Raw genomic sequence first — 21662 nt, 5'->3', positions numbered from 1 at the left:
CTTAGAGATATTAATCAATTCTCCATGTGCCTATATATTCATTCACTTTTTTGCTTTTTTCATTATTAGTTTTCTTCTGCTTTCTTTTGTATGGTTTTGTTATTTTCTATGAATTTTATGATAGCTGCTTGATTAATTTGCTTTTATTTGGTCTTGGTTCTTAGCAAGTATGTGAGTTTGACTGTTCACTGAGCACTACTTCAATTCTATCCTGTAATTTTAGAGACATAGGGTTCCATTAACATTTTCTGTTACTACCTTCCAGAAATTCTGCCATTGTGGTTTTGACTTCTACTTTAAAATTATTTCAAAGAGATCATTTAATTTTTGGCTTCCGGGGGTGGGGGGAGGAAGCTATGTATTTATTAGCCATTCATAGTGCAATTACAGTGTGGTCAAGGGTGTTATGTATACTATTTCTTTTTTGAGGGATTTATTAACATTTTCTTTGCGGCCCAGGATATGGTTAACTTTAGTAAGGGAGTATGCATAGAAAAAGGTATATTCTATTTTTAGGAAGTAGTGTGGTATCCATGAATAAGATCTACCATATTTACTGTGTTACTAACAGTCTTCTAAATCTTTCTTATTTTTACCTGCTAGATCTCCGTGGGCTGTACATTGGGTTTCACTAGCTCTTGCTTCGTAACAAAGAAATTCAAAATTTTGACTTAAACAGCACAACTCATTTTTTGCTTGTTGTGCATGAGAACTGTTGATCAATTGCTGTTCCCCTGGTATCCTTGCTGTGACTCAGTCCAGCTCCAGGTCTTTTCAGTTCAGATCCGGGCCTGGAGAAGTAGCCACTCTCTGGGTTCATGCTGTGCTCATGATCTAGGGCAGGAACCAGGATCATGATGAAAACTCTGGCCTTGCGTGCAAATTTCAAGAAGAATCCAGAAACTCAGTGATCAAGATAATCTTCTCATGCAATATTTTAAAAAATTAATTAATACAAAAACCCATGATGAACAAAATGTCAAAAGTTTTAAATACAAACAGAATCTGACCCTGTAATCCCTGGGTGGCTCAGCGGTTTAGCACCTGCCTTCGCCCAGCACGTGGTCCTGGAGTCCCGGAATTGAGTCCCGCATCGGGCTCCCTGCATGGAGCCTGCTTCTCCCTCTACCTGTGCCTCTACCTCTCTCTCTCTCTCTCTCTCTCTCTCTGCGTCTCTCACGAATTAAAAAAAAAAAGAATCTGACCCTGTACTTGTATAACCCTACATCACCCCCCTCACCCTAATCCCAGTCCTGGCAGGAACAAGACAGGCAGGGCCAGACAAAGCAGGTGCATTTAAAGTTTATGAACGGATATGGCCCATGTTGCATATACTCACATTCTTTTGGCCAAGGTAGGTTGCATGATCAAGACCAAAATGAATAGGAGAAAGAAGTATATTCTACCTACAAGGAAGGAGGGGAAAGATGGGTTCGTGGAGGTAACAAATAATTTGAATAGATAATAATACAGTCCAAAACAAGCAGAATGAGGTCAGTCTCCTACAAATAATATGTGTGTCAGAGTGGCCAGTGACATGGGTGGCAAAGAATTGCACCAAGAATAAAGCATCAAGCAGGACAGAGTTTATTCACTCTCTAAGGAAGGAGAGGGACCAGACATCAAGAGAAATGTCAGCCCCAAGTTTCTGTTAGTCTGGGCCTTTTAAGGGATTTTAAGGATGTGAGGGAGTTGCAGCTGTGCCCAGGGGGAGGGTGTGTGGGCAGGGGGCAGACACTTGGCCAGGTAGAGAAGGAGGTGACAGGTTTCACAAAGGGCTCTGCCCAGGTCTCCTCCAGGATGTGGGCTGTGGTGTGGCTAGAGAAAAATACATTTTCTAACTGTGGTGTATTTTCTGAGAATGTGGGGCACTATGACCTAAAAAAATAGAGTTAGGGCCATGTACAGGCACCTGTGAGATTTGTCTGTCAGCTTGGCTGGGAAGGGGCTTGGACTGGAAGCCTCTCAATACGTTTGTCTATTTCTCCTATTTTTGTAGTTTGGGCTTTATGAGTTTTGATTCTAAACTTTGCAGCGAACAGATTTTCAAGTATATTAGAGTTTAATCATGACTTTTACTTTTGTGAAAACGAATAAAGGGAAACTTCACTAAAATGAAATCTGGAGGTTGGAGGACCTAGCTGTCAAGGCCCTACCACTTGTTACAATTGCAAATCTGCCAGGAAGAGACGGACATTGCTCATGGATACAGTTTTATTACCCCAACAGGAGGAAGAAAGGCTCTCCTCCTTGCCTGGCAACAGCCCAGCCAATGAGAGTCTGTCACAACTCAGCCAATGAGGAGCCACTAGACTTCTAACGCCCAGTTTACTCCAATGGACTTTGTGTTTGCATCAGCCTCCCAACTTTCCCTCTCCTCTGTAAAGAATACTCCTTTGCTTTGTTCAGTGGACTTGCCTTTGGTTTTTAAGTTTGCTTGTCCAGGATTGCAATTCTCTGCTATTCCCAAATAAACCTATTTTTGTTGGTAAAATAACTGGCAGTTTTATTTTTAAGGTTAACATCTTTTGATTTAAAATATCTTCATTTGTATTATAGAAGCTTTTAAAATTTAATTTCATCTCGTCTAATGTTAAGGTCATGACTTTAAATGAAATGTTTTTGTTTGAATTTGCCACGCATAGTTTTGTCTACTGTTTTTCAACCTTTCTGAATAACTGTTCTAGACATTCTATTGTTGAGTTTGACCATTAGACTATTATAATAGAAAATTTTAAAACCATTTCCATTGGTTGATATAATAGGTATGTGATATCAGTTGTATCATAGTTATATTATTCTTTCTATTGTGTTGCTTTTAAAAAAAGGTATTTAATTGTTATGGTTTGTTTTTCCTTTGTGTTTCTTAAAAAGAGTAAATTCTGTTTTTATTTCTTATCGTAATCTCTATCACCATCACTGATATACACATCTTCCTCTGTTTGGAATGTACCTACTATCCCACTCTAAGCCATCCTAAAATTACTTACCTCCATTTCCTCATATCTGTTTTTCCTCCTCTTCCCCATCATATTATAGTAGATAATATATTTTTCTACTCTATACTTCTACTGCTGAACTACATGGGTCTAATCCTACTCTGACTGTTTTTCCAGATGTGAACATTTAACATTAGGCAAATTACTTAACCCGTCTAATCTCTAATTTCCTCCTATAATGGGAAATATATATATATATATATATATATATATATATATATATATATATAAACATTTATGTATATACATATATACTATTAACTTATATATCATGTATTTTATTTTAACATTTCCTAGGGCTAATGTGAGGGTCAGAGAAGTACTCAGAATGGAGTCTGGGAACTATAAATTTTTAATTAAAGCTAGCTTTTATTATTGCTTTTTAAAAGTATTAATAGATTTTTATAAAACATATGGAAATGCCAACCTTCTGAACAATATTTCTTCTCAAGAATATGCAAAAAGGACTTATAAGGAATTCCCTTGATGAACAAGCATCTACCTCTATTTCTTTTCACCTCCTTTTGTTTCTAAAGATTTTATTTATTTATTTATTTGAGAAATAGCACATGAGTTGGGGGGGGCACAGAGGGAGAAGAGAAGCAGACTCCCCACTGAGCAGGGAGCATGATGTGGGGTTCAATCCCAGGACCTCAGGATCATGACCTGAGCTAAAGGCAGATGCTTAATCAACTAAGCTACCCAGGTGCCCCCCACCCTCCTTTTTAAACATAATACATCCCCATAGTTGAAAACTCTTATCATGTGAAGTGTGTTCAGTGAAAAGTCTTCTACCCTTGGTCTCCAAACACTTGGTACTCCTCAGGCATCCACTGGCATTAACTCTTCTGTGGATTCTTTCTAAATCTTAGCCACTTTAAATATCATTTCAACCCCAGCTATGAAAGATGAAGAATCTGTATATTTAGACATTCCCATTTCCTCCCTTCCCTCCAACTTCTATAAATTATATAATATTACTTCATCATTGACATTAAAGAATGTCTATGGGAATACAGTAAAGTCCTTAAAATCTTTTGTTGTTGCTTTTGCTTCATACTTAAATGAAAACTTGAGTAAGTACAAAATTAATAAGTCACAGTCCAGTTCAAGGTAAGATAGAGTAACCCCTTCACCTGTCCTCTGTGGAATATAGCTATTACACTTAGACAGAAGATAGGAAGAACTTTGAAAAGTAAAGAGTGGCAGATGGACTTGAGAAGAGGATGGGAATTTGAAGTGCCACCAAGCAGACCATGAGTTTTCCATCTTTTGTTCCTCTGGGGTTCCCTGACCCAGGCTCAGGACAGCACAGAACCTAGACAGAGACATAGGTGTCAACAGAAAGAACCTCAGGAGAAGTCCTCTTATTGTGGCTTGAAGAGGAGGAAAAAGGTTCCCTAACTGCCTCATCTGGTTGGGTGAGGCCCACACACATTAGAGAAGACAACCTACTTAGTCTACTGATTCCAACCTGAATCTCATCTAGGAGCATCCTCAAAAAACACGAAAGACAACATTTAACCAAATATCTGGACACCTCATAGTCCAGTCAAGTTGGCACATAAAATTAATCATCACAAGGGTAGCTTAGGAAGTTCAGGAGATTTGAAGACACCTTGGTTATACAATATATTCAACAGAGGGGATATCCCTAATATTACAGAAAGAAGTACTAAAATGAAAAGTGGGAGTGGGAGTGTTACAAACATGTGCTCTGAGCAGCCACTAACCTGGCAAGGTCGCCTAGCCTAATGCCATTTAACTTCAGACCCCCAAAACCTACCTGTTTACTCCCCAAACTATTGCCTTCTTTTAGTAAGATTTATAGAAACTATAGAAGAAGACCTTCTTGTTGTATGATATTTATGGCGGAAGTGTTAGCTGTTCACCAGATTCTCTTTTTCCCTTGCTCCTGGGCATGTAGCTAGATACATTCTCCAGCCTTCCTTGGAGTTAGGGACAGTCACGGAATGAATGTGCCCAGATATGTTGTGTGCCCCTTTCAGGCTTGGTTTATAAAGACCTCTCGTAACTGTTCCTTTATGCTTTTTCACTTTTCTGATCCACTGGGATGGTGATACCCAAGTAGCCTGGAAAGCCACGGGTTGAAGATATCAAAGCAGTCAGTGGCCCAAGTTCTTGAAAGGGTGCTTGGAACAGGACACAGTGTACCCCCACTGACCTGGAACCTGCTTTGAACTTTCTTGGTACCAAGCTATTGTATTTTGGAACCTTTGTTTCAGCAGTTTAGCTAACCTAATGAATATTCCAATACTGTTCTGATAGGAATGTATTCTTTTGTACTTGATGTTTCCAGTGATTCTATTTCTTGGAATCTATTGATGAATTCAGTTTAATAATCAGATCTAGGTGATCCAAATTTTCTATTTGACCCAAACAATTTGAGTGGGTCTTGTTTATCACAAAATCCTTCTACCCAAGCAAAAATTATTGCAGCTAGTGAAGACATTTTCTGGAGAACTTATCCAAACCAGCTTCTTTCACCCATTCCAAGTGCCTAATTTTTTTTTCCAAGTGCCTAATTTTTTATATCACATGCAGCATGAACAATATCCCACCACTCCACTCCATCTCAAATTTCTGTTCAATTAAGTTACATTACCACTCTAGAATAAATTGAATTCAACTGGAAATACCTTGTCACATTAAACAAAAGTAAAACTCTGAACATAAATTTCTCAGTGGCCATTTTTATGCCATTTTAGATAATATAACATTTTCAAGCTCATATAGTAAATCTGGGGTAACTTTTTCAAGCTCATATAGTAAAACTGGGGTAATAAAATGAGAATATTGGGCCCATTGTAAAAGTTTAACCTTGAACCCAAGTTAATAGTTTTCATAATTTTTCTTTCATTATACTAATCATATATCGTTTTTTAAAAAGAAGCTCTTGGGGATCCCTGGGTGGCTTGGCGGTTTGGCGCCTGCCTTTGACCCCGAGCGTGATCCTGGAGTCCCAGGATCAAGTCCCGCATCAGGCTCCCGGCATGGAGCCTGCTTCTCCCTCCTCCTGTGTCTCTGCCATTCTCTCTCTCTCTCTCTGTCTAAAAGAAATAAATAAATAAATAAATAAATAAATAAATAAATAAATAAATAAATCTTTAAAAAAAAGAAACTCTTATTCCTACCCTTGAAGACCTCAGCATCAGTTTAAGGGAGACTAGAACATACATTAGAAACAACAAAGAAATTGGTAAAAACAACCTCAGAATAACTGTATACTAACATTATATATAATATACACATATATAATATGTGCATATTAAATATACATATGTGACATGTATTATATATAATATATAATCAAATCATTATTCATGTATATATGTATTTATTATTAAATATGTATCATATGTAATATGTATAGTAATATGTGCAATATGTATATATGTATTTCACATTATATAAATAATATACATTATATACTTTCATATATTACATAATATATGTGTGTATTCAGTAAAACATATTACATACATATAGAAAATGTAAGCATATATATACATACATGTACATATTCCATAAATGCTGAAGGAATTATAAGAATAGGATAAATTGGAGCCCTCCTCACAGCCAAAATCACATGCATTACTCAATTCCAAATTTGAGAAAATGTTGTATCATCTAGAGCACTCAGCTCCCTCTCTTAATTCATCATTCCCAGTGACCAAAGGAATAGAAGACAGTGTCTTAAAATCAAATTAACAGATACTGATTGAACAAGGCACTGGGTTTGGGCAAAGGTTGAAAACATGGCATTTGTCAGAATTAGGCCAAGGGTTCTATGTAACAAACAAGTTGCACAATAAAATGCAATTTCCTCTCTGCAAGCAGGGAGCATTTCTTGCTTCTCAGAGTCTGGCTTCCAAGGGAACTTCCCCTTTAATTCAACCTCCTTGTATTTGTCCTGGATTTCCAAGCTCAAATAAAGTGTAGTTTAGTATTTTACTGTGGAATATGATGCATAAAATACAAAAGAAGGATGAACAAACATATTAATTTACTCCAGGGTGAGGATCAGCAGTGAAAAATTTGTGGTCCAGGGTACTAGGAGGCCCATTTAGAAAGATCACATTTTAAATAGAGGGACTGTTTTGTAACAATTTTTCTCCCTGGGTCTGGAAACTCTGGAGAAATTACTTAAAGTGGGGACAAATTAAAGACCCTTTTTCCTTTTGCTTGTCCTCTTCCTTTCTGAAAGTCTGAACATGATGTGAATAGATTATTAAGCATTTTGAAATCATTATTGATTCCTTTCTGGTCTTTGTGAGCCTTTGAAAAACAAGGCCATTTCCTTCTCATGCATACTGAGGCCTAAGAGATGAGGAAGGAAAAAAAATGCATGTATTAAAATTGGTCACTTACTTTGAAATTGCTGAATTGACCTCAATTGGAAATGCATCCTTAAAAATTTCATCATTGCCTCAGTAAGAGTAGCCAGGTAGGGCTAACTATTTAAGTATCTGGAAACAGATTGATGAAGTTGTGTTAAAAAGTTTTCCTGGTTTGAAGGCAAGCATTTATGCCAATAAGGTTGCTTTTCTATTTGAAATGGGAATGTTTTCTTTCACATTGGGTATTTTAGACTAACTTTAATAAACAGCACATTTTTTAAAATGCCATCAATGGTGCTAATGTTTATTATTTGAGGGTGGATCTGTTATTTGGATATAGGAGTTGCTTGGTGTGATGTCAGCTGAGTGACCAGCCTGGGAAAATATTTCTTTTGATCAAAAAGTATAACATTTTTTTATGTGTCTGTTGGCCATTTGTATGTCTTCTTTGGAGAAATGTCTGTTCGTGTCTTTTGCCCATTTCTTGACTGGATCATTTGTTTTTTGGGTATTGAGTTTGATAAGTTCTTTACAGACCTTGGATACTAGCCCTCACTCAGCATCAGGAAAATACAAGTCAAAAGCAGAATGAGATACTACCTCATACCAGCCGGAATGGCTAAAATTAAGTCAGGAAACCACTGATGTTGGTGAGGATGCAGAGAAAGGGGAACCCACTCATGCTATTGGTAGGAATGCAAGCTGGTACAGCCACTCTGGAAAACAGTATGGAGGTTCCTCAAAAGTTAAAACTAGAGCTTTCCTATGATCCAGCAATTGCACTACTAGGTACTTATCCAAACAATACAAACATAGTGATTAAAGGGGTACCTATACCCCAATGTTTATAGCAGCAGTGTCTACAATAACCAAATGTAAAAAGAGCTCAGACGTCCATCAACAGATGAGTGGATACAGAGGTAGAATACACACACACACACACACACACACACACACACATATATATGCAATGGAATATTAGTCATCAAAAAATGAAATCTTACCATTTGCAACAGTGTGGAGGGAACTAGAGGATATTATTCTAAGTGAAATAAATCAGTCAGAGAAAGATAACTACCATATCCTCTCACCATGTGTGGAATTTAAGAAACAAAACAGTTGATCATAGGGGAAGGGAGGGAAAAATAAAGTAAGATGAAATCAGAGAGGTAGACAAACCATAAGAGACTCTTAACTATAGGGAACAAACTGAGGGTTGCCGGAGGGGAGGTGCGGGGGCGGGGGGGGGGACAGGGTAACTGGGTGATGGGCATTACGGACGGTAGATGTAATGAGCACTTTGTGTTATACACAACTGATGAACCAATGAACTCTACCTCTAAAACTAATAATATACTATATGTTAATTAATTGAATTTAAAACAAAAAAAATTTTTTTAAAGAAATGCCTCCCTCTCTTTTTATGTATCTCTCTCTGTTGAGTTTTTTTGTATATTAATTCATTTTAGGGACATTTTAAATGATATATTATGAATTAATTTTACTCTTTTAACCAAATTATGAAAATAATCCCAAAAGTTTTCAGATACTCTTCTGGCTTCCACAAATGAAGCCATTGTACAAGTCTCAAAACTAGGGAAGTAAAAATAGTATACAGAACACCATTAATTAATCAACAGACTTTATTCAAATTTTGCCAGTTGCCACACCTATGTTCTTTCTATAATCTAAGATCTCAGCCAGCATTTCACAATTGTATTTCTTTGTCATGACTCTCATCTGGGATCCTCATTGTCTTTTTGTTTTTCAAAGGTTTCATTGCTTTGTCTGCATAGTTCATAACTTGGTTTGAAAGAAAATTAAGAATTTGAGGTAATGACAACATCATTAGATTAAGAATCTAACCTTCCAGAGCATCTTCTCTAAAGGTTAATATAAATGATAATAAATCTCTGAAGTATGTAGTTTATAAGATATTAATGAAAGAAATTAGACACAAATAAATGGGAAGAAGTCTCATGCTCATAGATTGAAAGACTATTGTTGAAAAACCCATCCTACCCAAAGCAATCTACAGATACAGTGCAATCCCTATCAAAATTCTAATGGCATTTTTCCTAAAATAGAACAAAGAATCAGAAAATTTGTACAGACCCACAAAAGACTCTAAAGAGCTTGAGAAAAAACAAAGTATCTTTGTCCCTGATTTAAAACTGTATTATAAAGCTATAATAATCAAAACCATATAGCATTGGCATACAGACAGACACATAGATCAATGGAACAGAATACAGAGCCCAGAAATAAAACCATGTGTATATGGTCAATTAATATATGAAAAAGAGCCAAGAACATACAACAGGGAAAGGACAGTCTCTTTAATAAATGGTGCTGGGAAAACTGGACAGCCTCATGCAAAAGAATGAAACTATAATTGCAGTGACACTGCCCAGTCCATTGATTTATTGCCCACTCCAGCAACGTCCTAGTTAGTTTTCCAGGTTCCAGACTCCACCCTTCCAATGCGTCTTTCATGACCTTTGCCAACTCATCTCCCCAACCCCAATTTTCATCCTGTTATTTCTCTGTCCAGCAATTCCCAATGCTCCTTATGTTTATATTCCTCTGACTTCTCCTTATCCATCATGTTCACCTGGTATTGCTTCCCACGGCTTCCAACCTGCACTTATGCTCTGGTAAGATTAACTGCTTCTCTATAAAACTGAGTATATTCTCATCTCCATACTTTGACTTATGTTGTCCACATGGTGATTTATCCTTTCAAATCCTGTGTCCTCCTTTTGGCTCCAAATCAACTTCCACTTCTCTAGAATATTCTCTCTGACCATTTTAGCTTTAGTTCATTTTAGGTAAGCCCCAAGAAAGGAATGACAGAAACATTGTCAGAAATACAAACTGTACGCTCTCTGGGAATGCTTTGTAACTTAGCTTCTGTGTTTACTTCTTCCATTTCTCTTTCCTTGGTCTCAGAAGTTCTAAAAATCAACATACGTATATCACTCTACACTTTTATTCCTGGTGCTTTGTATCTCTTTTCATCCACTTGATTAGACAAAGGAGGGCAAAGTCCATATCTCATGGTGGGGGGAGGTGTTCTATAACACCTGTCACCTAGCACAAGGCCATTTATTGATCATTTTTGCTTGATTAACTTACTTTTAAAAAGTTTCACAATAGTTTGAGAGTGCAGAGAAACCAAGTTTCAAAAACCTAATGCGTTCTACAAACCAATTTTCTAAGCTAAAACTTTTTCACCCAAGGCAGAGTCTGCAACATGAATTATAAAGATAATTTTCTAAATTATGTGAGGAAAAATTATCAAGAAATTTTAGAGTTTTGCTAAGTCTCTACTATCTTTGGTGTTCTAGATGTATGCTTAGAACTGCACTAACCAAGGACCCCCTGGGTGTCTCAGTGGTTGAGTGCCTGCCTTTGGCTCAGGGTGTGATCCCAGATTTCCGAGTTCGAGTCCCACATTAGGCTCCTTGCATGGAGCCTGCTTCTCCTCCCTTTGCCTGTGTCTCTGCCTCTCTCTCTCTCTGTATGTCTGTCATGAATAAATAAAAAAAATATTTAAAAAAAGAACTACACTAACCAATAAAAAATATATTGGTAAGGTGAGCCCAGGCTGAAAGAGGACCTCCTGGAAGCCAGCCTTCATGTGACAGGTCTAACAATCCTGAGTTCACACTGCTGTGAGGAAGCAACAACAACGAAAAGAATTGTATTAGTAATACTGGAAAAATTTGTGTTTAAGAAGGTGAGTGAATGTCTTTTATGGGGCGGGGAGGGCAGGGCTTAGTCACTAAAAATATGACATGTAAATCTGTGCTTCACCCCAGGCAAAATTTCTGAAAACAGAACTTACTGACATTCAGAAGCCAAAAACTCAGGTATTTCATTGTCAAAGTATTAAAATTATTGATTACATTGGAAATACTAGTAATATTTACTAGGCAAATAAAACTTGATTTCCTCTCTAGAAACAACACAAAGGGATTTGAGTTAAAAATTAATCTGAAGGAGTCACTGAATATAAAATCCTGTGCATTTTCTGACAGCCTACTCTCTCACCTCTGAAAAATATAGGTTAAAGCTTGACATTGGGGATCCCTGGGTGGCGCAGCGGTTTGGCGCCTGCCTTTGGCCCAGGGCGCGATCCTGGAGACCCGGGATCGAATCCCACATCAGGCTCCCGGTGCATGGAGCCTGCTTCTCCCTCTGCCTGTGTCTCTGCCTCTCTCTCTCTGTCTCTCTGTGACTATCACAAATAAATAAAAATTAAAAAAAAAAAAAAAAAAAAAAAAATTTAAAGCTTGACATTGAAGCTGCAAAAGAGTAGAGGTGATCTGAGACACTCTACTCAGCATCTTCATGAGTGAGCAGAGGGCATATAAGTAATTTGTGAGTGAGGAGCATTTAGTGAGTGGGGGGGGCATATAAGCACTGAGTGGGGGTGCATATAAATAGTGAGTAGGAGGGGAGGCCCGTTAAGTAGAGGTGGAGCATGTAAGTAGTGAGTAGCAGGGGTAACATAAACTGAGTGAGTGAGGAGCAGTATAAGTGGTGAGTGAGCACTGGGCAGTATAAAGCCAACATGGACCCTGAGACTAAGGCAATAATAGGTCAGAGAAGGACCCCCTTCCAGGGGCAAAGCCAAAGAATATACTAATCATGAGTAGGATTGACAGGAGAAAACCTCCCATTAGCTATATTTATTTTTGCATTACTGGGGCCTCTTTATCAGAAATGCAGTTTGACCAAAAACAAAGAAGTGAGGAGTTGGGTGTTGCAAAGATTGAGGGATTTCACAGAACCCAAAAGCAGGAATGCAACTGGCATTCTGGAAGGAAGTGAAACCAACAACTGACAGCTGACAGACTCAGGAAATGCTCTTAGTCCATAGCTGCTTCTCCTTTGTGCATTTCCTCCTGCTTCCTTCTCTCTAAAGACTGCCTTTCTCTGGTCCTTCATTCCATCAAGTGGGTTATGAACACAGGCCACATGAAGAGGCACATTTTACTCTGAACTTTGTTTTGCAATTCCCAGGTGACAGTATAATTGGCCCATTTTGTTTATGTTGCCCAAAATTTAGAATCATCTGTGGTCTTGGAACAGATTATCTACTGTAACTTTGGCAGTCTAGAGACCACTTCTGTGGTTTTTCTTGTAACAGGATATAAAATTTAATTTTGAAATGCTCAGTTTGTGACCTTCCCCTAAATTTCATCAGGGGCAAGTCAAGAACTAAACATCCGCAATAAATTTAAAGTTTAAGTTTATAATACAATTTATAATAAAATGTGATCTGTGATACTTCTCTGAACCATGCTTGTTCAATAGCAAAGTTATATTTTGGTGAGGTGATTGTGAAATGGGCAATTTCCACAGAAGAAGAGTCACTATGGATTCGGCATATACTCCAGAAATAGATGTCTCTTGGAAGAGTAGTTGGGATATAGCTTGCGGTTAAAATTTAGGTCTTCAGCAAATGTAATTAAAAATGTCATGAAATGTTGAAATGAAAGCTAATATTGTCACATGCCATGAAATAAAAATAATAAACTCTTAAGGAGTTAAAAATGTCATGAGAATATGTTGAAATGAAAGCTAATATTGTCACATGCCATGAAATAAAAATAATAAACTCTTAAAAGGAGTCTTGAAAAAAAGAAAATCACATGCAAAACAATATTAGGTTAAAAATGAATTATACAAATTTATGACATCATATACAGAAGATTAGAAAGACCACCCCAAAATGTCTGGGTTGTGTGATCATGGGTAGTTTTTGTTTACTTTATACTTTAACATTGGAGCTTTCATTAATGAAAAACTGTTGCTCTTATAACTTAAAAAGATAATTTTTATAAAAAAATAAAGAATTCTCCTACAGTAGGAATATTACTATGATGGTGGAAACAGTGCTTTGATTAGCTGATACCACATTGCCAAGGGATAAATAGAAAAGGGTGACACATTAGATTAGTGTATTGGGGGATCCCTGTGTGGCTTAGCAGTTTAGCGCCGCCTTCAGCCCAGGCATGATCCTGGAGACCAGGGATCGAGTCCCATGTAGGGCTCATGGAGCCTGCTTGTCCCTCTGCCTGTGTCTCTGCCTCTCTCTCTGTGTGTCTCTCATGAATAAATAAATAAAATCTTAAAAAAAAAAAAAGATTAGTGTACTGGACAAGAGCAACACTAAAAAATATCCAGGTTCCCTCTGGGCAAACATTTGTCAGTTCAATATCCAATTATTCCAGTATCTTTCTTTGAAATAATTTTCCTTGTCCATAATGTTTTTCTTTGGTGCCTTCATTGAAAATGAATTGCTTGTATGAGTGTGAGTCTATTTTTCAGTTCTCTATTTTGTTCTATTGATATTTGTCCATCTTTATGCCAGTATCATACTGTCTTGATTGATATAACTTTGGTAAATTTTAAATTCAGGTAGTATAAATCCTCCAGCCTTTTTCTTCTTTTTCACACTTACCTGAGTTTTCTAATCCATAAACATGGTATATCTGTCCATTTATTTGGGTTTTCCTGAATTTCCCTCAGCAATGTTTTGTGGTTTTTTAGTGGAGAGGTCTTGCACATTTTTGTTTATTTCTAAATGTTTTATTTTTCTAATTGTTATTAGAAATGGAATTTTACATTTTATAGCAGCAAATCAATGAAATATAAAAAGAACACATTATTATAGAAGATTAATCATGTATCCTGCAACATTTTACAATTTGCTTATTATTTCTGTAGTTGCTTATAGATTTCTTAGAATTTTCTACAGAAACACGCATTTGCTCTTTATTTCATTTGCTTGTCTTATTCCATTGACTGGAGCCTCTGTTACAATATTAAGGGGGGGGGGAATCTTTGCCCTGTGTCCAGTCCAATAGAGAAAACAGTGTCTCACCATTGAGTATTATATTAACTGTAACATTTACATAAATATCAAGTGGAGGAAGTTGCTTTCTATTTCTAGTTTACTTAGAGGGGTTTTTTTTAATATCAAGAATGAAGTTGGGATCCCTGGGTGGCGCAGCGGTTTGGCGCCTGCCTTTGGCCCAGGGCGCGATCCTGGAGACCCGGGATCAAATCCCACATCAGGCTCCCGGTGCATGGAGCCTGCTTCTCCCTCTGCCTGTGTCTCTGCCTCTCTCTCTCTCTCTCTCTCTCTCTCTCTCTCTGTGACTATCATAAATAAATAAAAAATAAAAAAAGAGAAAAAAAAAGAATGAAGTTTTTAATATGTCAAGTGCTTTTTATGCATCTATTGAGAAGGTTCTATGATTTTGTTCCCTTTACCTGTCATATGGTATCATTGTCAATCTCTTTTCTCCTAGAATTATGTTATCTTTTTATCTAATATATTTTGAACCTCTTTTATTAGGCATATACATGTATGATTAGTATGTCTTTTTGGAAATTTATCTTCTTATTGTTCTTATCTTTTTGTAATACTCTGCCTTGGCATGTATTATATGTCATGTTAATATAGCTACTTCAGTGTTCTTGAGTTTACTGTTTGCATGACTCATCCTTTACTCTCATTTACTTTCAACCAATCTGTGTGTTTATATTTAAAGTTCATCTCTTAAAAAATAAATAAAGTTCATCTCTTGTGAAGAGACTATATTGGGTCTCACTATTATCTGTTCTGAGAATTTCTGACTTCTAGTTGGATTGTTTGGTTCATTCACATTTAATCTAATTATGAATGTGTTGGAAATCAGACCAACCATTTTACTATTGTTTTCTGTTGGTTCCATCTGTTTTGTGTGTGTGTGTGTGTGTGTGTTTGTTTGCTTTTATTTAAGTTTTGTTAGTTTACAGTGCAATATTTGTTTCAGTGATTCATCACAACACCCAGTTCTTGTCACAGCAAGTTTCTTTATTCTCTGACTCTACTTTCTTAATTTCTCTTAGTTCTCTTTTTAGAGAATTGCCTTCTAATGGGTTTTAGTCATTACATCATTTTGCATTGTTTCAAGTGGCCACCCTAAGGGTCACAATACATACCCTTAATTTTTCACAGTCAACTTAGATTTAATATTGCGCCATTTTATATAAAGTATAATGACCTTTTTAAAAATATTGAATTTTGGGATCCCTGGGTGGCGCAGCGGTTTGGCGCCTGCCTTTGGCCCAGGGCGTGATCCTGGAGACCCGGGATCGAATCCCACATCGGGCTCCCGGTGCATGGAGCCTGCTTCTCCCTCTGCCTGTGTCTCTGCCTCTCTCTCTCTCTCTCTCTCTAGTGACTATCATAAATAAATAAAAATTTAAAAAAAAAAAAAATAAATAAAATAAAAAAAAAAAATAAAAATATTGAATTTTAAACTCCTTCATTTTTTAGTTACCATATGTATTTAATCTACAAATGTTATCAATCCCATAATAAATTGTTATAATTTTTTGCTTTAAACAGTCATGCACATTTCTAAAAATCTGGAAGGAAGAAATTAATCTTATATATTGCTACACATGTACCATTTTTGGTATTTCATTTTCTTCTGAAGACTTGAGTGTCCCAGTGTCCCTTTGGAATTAATTCTTCTCCTCAGAAGAATTTCTTTTGAATTTTTTTGTACTGCAAGCTGGCTGATAAAAGTTCTCTTAGTTTTTGTTTATCGAATAATGTCTTTTTTTTTTCATTCTTGAAGGTTATTTTCACTGCATTGAGTTGGCTTTTTTCTTCTTTTTCCATTTTAGAAATGTCATTGCACTATCTTCTTCTGTCCATTGTCTGTGATGAGAAATTATTAATCCAAATCACTCCACTGCAGGCAATAAACTAATCTCTGGTTAATCTGATTTCTTTCAAGAATTTCTTTAATTTGTGGTTTTCAGGTCTTTGACTTTGACATGCTTAGATGTAATTTTATTTTTTTTTCTACTTGGGGTTCACTGGACTTGTTATATGTGTGAATGTATCCTTTTCACCAAATTAAGGGAAATTATCGCGATTATTTTTTCAAATTTTTTTCTCTCATGCTGTGACTGTAAGTAAAATATATGTTAAACCTTTCCATAATGCCTTCATAGCCACTGATACTCTTCATTTTTTCCAATCTCTTATTTTTTTAGCTTAGATATTTTCTATTGATCTATCTTCAAATTTACTGACTCTTCTCATTTCAGTCTGCTGTTAAAGTCACTTTGTGAAATTTTCATTTCAAATACTGTATTTTCCAGGGCACCTGGGTGGCTCAGTGGTTTAGCATCTGCCTTTGGCTCAGGTTGTGATCCTGGGGTCCTGAGATTGAGTCCTGCATCAGGCTCCCTGCATGGAGCCTGCTTCTCCCTCTGCCTGTCTCTCTGTCTCTCATGAATAAATTAATAAAATCTTTAAAAACAAACAAATACTGTATTTTCCATTTTTAGAATTTTCATCTGGTTTTCTTTTGTGATTTCAGTTTTTCTGCTTAGATATTCTGTTTGTTTATTTATGAACATGTTTCCTTTAAACCCTTGAGATGGTTATAGTAGCTGTTTTAAAATCCTTCTCTGCTAATTCTAACATCTGGGTCATCTAAGTTCTATCTCCACTTATTTTCTTTGTTTTGAGTATATCACATTTTCCTGTTTCTTCATAAGTCCAGTAATTTTGAATGACTTGAGCGTAGTGACTAATACATTGTAGAGACACTGGATTGTGTTATGTCTCTCTGAAGAATATTTTTCATTGTTTTTTTTTATTTTTAAGCAGGCAGTTAATTTGACTTTGACTCAAACTTGAATTCTGTTTTCCCTGCAGGGCATTTAGAGTTTACTCTATGTGTTTGTAGTTCAAAGATCAATCAGAGAGTTGGGCCAAGTTTATATGCAGAACCACCCTCTTCCTGCCCTGCCTGTGGCTTTCACTTCCCAGGATTTCCCTCTTCATTTTTCAGCTGTGTTGTCTCCCCAAATTCTCTCCTATGGCTGTAAGCCTGTGCATTTCTATTACAATTTTAGCCATGCAACAAGCTACAACTAGGGCCTACTCTCAAACAAAAAACTATCTAAAAACAAAAAAATTACCCTGTGCCACTTACTTTTTCTCAATGTAGATATACTTCCAGTTTCTTTTAGTTCCTCTAGAATGCCTTTAGATTATTGTGTTTTATATTTCAAATAGAATTTATAGTTGTTATCTAAGAGTAGGTTGACTTGATAGAAGCTCCTATTCTATTACTGAAAACCTAGTTGCATTAACTTTTCATTCACTGAGAAATCAAAGTTTATTAATTAGTTTCCTCAGTACCTCCATGTAGCAATTGTCTGGTATTTGTGGTAAGTATATTTCCCCCCACTCAGCCCCTGGAAAATATTTTATTTATTCATTGACCAATTGATTGATTTCCTATATTTTATTGAGGATCTCCTATGTTTTTGATATTAGATATATAAAACTAAACAAAGATATAGTCTCTGCCCTTACAGACCATAGAGTGTATTGCTATACTGTGCCTCATAGTAGTTACTAGAACATATGTAATACACTTCCATCATCCAAAACTTCCTTTTTTAAAAAAAGATTTTATTTATTTATTTGAGAGAGAGACCACAACCAGGGGAAAGGGGTGGAGGGAGAGGGAGAAGCAGACTCCCTGCCGAGCAGGGACTCAATGCGAGGCTCGATCCCAGGACCCCAGGATCACGACCTGAGCTGAAGGCAGGCACTTAACAAATGGAGCTACCCAGGCCCCTTATCCAAGAACTTCTAATGAACTGTGTTTATGCAGTGGGGGATAAAAATTTATTTATCACTAAAATATAGAATGGTAAAATATAAGAATAGAGTCATATACAAAATATGAAAGCTAAATAGAGGTGATGCTAATTAAATGATATTGCAAAGACCCAAAGAGGAAGGGGTTTTTCAAGCTGAATTTTTAATGAGTAGAAGGATTTGATCAGTCATGTTAAGGAGTATAAACAACATCCAATAAGTTATGAAGACTTGAAAGAGGTAAGGTAGCTACAAGAAAACTGTTGATTGATACAGGGACCACGGATAGAACACATTTAACATGGAAATAATGAGTTTGGGTAAGGCTATATTGAATTTGAGATGCCTATAGAACATTCAAGGATGTTGGATGTATAGTTATTGAGTTTACAGAAAGGCAGTTTGAGTTGCAAACGCAGATTTGATGCATAATGTTTTAGGTGGTTGTTAAATTTGTTAGCATGCCTTGAGATGCTCCAGAGAGCATAGAAGGAAAAGTGAAAGGAACTAGCACAATAGGATTATTTAATATTCATCAGAAATTCTGATATTTTTTCATGTGTTTGGAATAAAGAACAATTACAATTGTACTTTGGTATTGGAGACACCTGGATTTGAAATGTTGCTCTACCACTTTTTGAAATATGTGACCTTGAGCAAGTTACCTAAATTCTCCAAACTCCAGTTGTCTCATATTTCAAAAAGTATACTAAACTTCAGGGGGTTTTGTGGGGATTTAATGAAAAATAAACAGGAGTGCCTAGTATATGATAAGCCCCAAATAAATGTAATCTACTCTCAGAATCAGCATCATTATCATCTTCTTTAGCCTTCATAATAACCTTATGAAGTGGCTCTCTTGTCATCATATAGCTTAAAGTATTATGACTTATATAAGATTTCAAGTTGACAAGTGGATGATCCATAGCCAGAATCCGAGTGTTTTGATATCTTTCCAGGGTTCCTGTCATAAAACTATTCTGCCATAACTTCTCGTAGGAATTAGAAATATTTATGTAGCTAATTATATTCAAAAGAGTATATATATTTTCTGGCTTTCTTTTTTTCTTTTCTTTTTTTTTTTTTTGGAAGAAAAAGAAAAACAGCTCCAGACATGACTCTGAAGCAATTGCAGAATCAAATTTCAACTCGTGTAGCTTCTCCTTTTGTCATAACAGTTAGTGATATTATACTAATATCTGTCTGTCAACAAATTTGATTACCCACTGCTTTTAGGCAACTGAAAATAATAAATCTTAGGTGTCAGAACATCAACCAGGAACTACAAAAATGTTCTTCTCCACTTACTTTTGGACAGGTAACCTATATTTACCTTTGAATATCTTGCTAAAACTTAAGGTCTTAATAATATAAATATAGTGGTAGTAATTCATACCACCCACCAATTTCAAAGACTAGATGAATGCTTAAAAGAGCATTAGGGCTTTGTAAAGAGTTACAAGAACCTAATGATTTATTAGCATTCCAACTGCTGCCTTTTTCCCCCTTCTCATGTCTTGACAATTCTTATCAAAATGTCCCTTACTGGTGATTCAATAGAAATAATAAGCAGATCTTAGCTTTTAACATTATACATACCCTTTATTGAAAGCTGCAGACTCTTTGTTGCAATGGCATTTTACTTATTTACTTATATGCTAGACATCGTTTGAAACTAGGTACTCAAAAAATGAAGAGACATAGTCTCTTTCTTTAATGAGCTCATAGTCTACTGACCATAATCTACAGGGAAATAATTGCAGTAGGTTTTGTAACATAAAAATGTTTGAGTTGCATGTGGCGGCTAACCTAGGTCATCTTCAAAGAAAAGGTTAAGTTTCAGTGTGACACTAAGAGTATGTACATTTTTAAAGCTCATTAAATTGAACACTTAAGGTTTGTGTATTTCAACATGTGTAAATTTTACCTGAAACACAGTAAAGAGATGTTGAGTTCCAGTTAGTAGGATTGCTTTCTACAGAGGTATGGGTGGGCAATTCTGAAGAGTCTTTCCATGTATTCTAGGCTTAATAAAAATATATCTCTATATCTATCATATGATATCTATACATACAAATAGATAGAAATATAGCTATGATAATTAAAGAATGAGAACCGGGTTTCTCACCATTTAGAAGGAATTCCATATGGAAATGGGAAAGTGGCAATGTATCTTGTGGTGTTTGACTGCAATAGAAAATATCAGTATAAACTGACAGAAAAATAACTATTGGCATATTTGTCTCTCTATATATGCTTGTGCATGTCTATACTAATTATACATAACACATTAAAGATAAATACATACATATTCATGCACTCTATGTGTACACATATGCATATACACACATACACATGCATGGATACATATTTTCTGGTGTTCCTCGGCTATAGACCCCAATAGTTAAAACCAGAAATAGACAAGACTGCTTAATTCATCTTGTAACTGAAACTCATTGTATTTCTTTCTTATAGCACTTTCTTGAGGCACAAAGACATTTTGCAATGATTGGAACATTCCAACCACCAGACCAGAAAAGCCCTGATAACAGTGGAATGTCTAGAACATCACATCCAACAAGTCCCCTTTCCTGCCCATGATCATGAGCTGAACATCTACTGTCCTCCATCCATGATTGTGAGCTCTTTGCCTGCTCTCTTGCACATACTCCCCCTGAACACCCATGTGCCCCAAAGAACTCAAAACGCAATGTCAATAAAGGTAGAATGGATTTAGAAAATCAACAATAGGAGGCATGTGGGTGGTTCAGTCTGTTAATTGTTCAACTCTTGATTTCTGCTCGGGTCATGATTTCAGGGTGCTGAGATTGAGCCCTGTACTGGGCTCCCCACTGAGCATGGAATCTGCTTAAGATCCTCTCTCTCCCTCTGCCCATCTCCCCCACTCCACTCACACATGCATGGGCTCTATCACTTTCTGTCTCTAAAATTAAAAAAACAAATCAACAATGGACTCTAAAAGTATAAGTGAAAAAATTATGAGAATAGTATATTTGCATACCCTCCAAGTACATTTCCACATATAATTTATTAATTATAAAGAGGAAAAAAATAGAAACCTGGGAAACACCCCCTTAACCAAGTGATTGTGCTAACATCACCAATGTTAGGACAAACTATCACCATGTGCCTTCCAGCATGGCACATTGGGAATGACACATGACCACTTATGTGACATCTCTGCTAAAGCATCATAACCTGAATCTATCATAAGACAAATCTCCTTAAAAGAAACTCTATATAAAAACTGGCCTTTATTCTTCAAATATGTCAACATCAAGAAAGACTGAGTAACTCTTCCTGATTAAAGGAAACTAAAGTGGTATGACAACTAAGCGCATGATTAGATCCTGGACCAAACAATAAATAACTAAAAATATTATTGAGAAGTTTTTTAAAAATTTAAGATATAGACTATGTTGACATATGCTCTGATGTTAAACTTCCTGATTTTGATAAATATACTATTGCTTATGAGGAAAAGCCCTCACAAAAACAATCACTAAAATATTTAGGGTAAAAGATAATATGACTCCAACCAATTCTCAAATAATTTCTAAGATATATAAATATAGATGTAGA

General features: G+C 36.2%; 1 long non-coding RNA gene across 1 annotated transcript; it reads left to right on the top strand.

The window, feature by feature from the left end:
- The first annotated feature begins 9907 nt into the window (after positions 1 to 9907).
- On the top strand, positions 9908 to 20810 carry LOC119867611. The gene is made up of 3 exons (XR_005384146.1): positions 9908 to 10017; positions 10960 to 11102; positions 20535 to 20810. It is a non-coding gene; the product is annotated as an uncharacterized LOC119867611 (long non-coding RNA).
- The last annotated feature ends 852 nt before the right edge of the window (positions 20811 to 21662 follow it).

Source organism: Canis lupus, chromosome 35 (genome assembly GCF_011100685.1).
Source record: "Canis lupus familiaris isolate Mischka breed German Shepherd chromosome 35, alternate assembly UU_Cfam_GSD_1.0, whole genome shotgun sequence".
Taxonomy (NCBI): domain Eukaryota; kingdom Metazoa; phylum Chordata; class Mammalia; order Carnivora; family Canidae; genus Canis; species Canis lupus.
The sequence above is the reverse complement of the archived record's forward strand: the minus strand, read 5'-3'. Positions and strand labels throughout refer to the sequence as shown.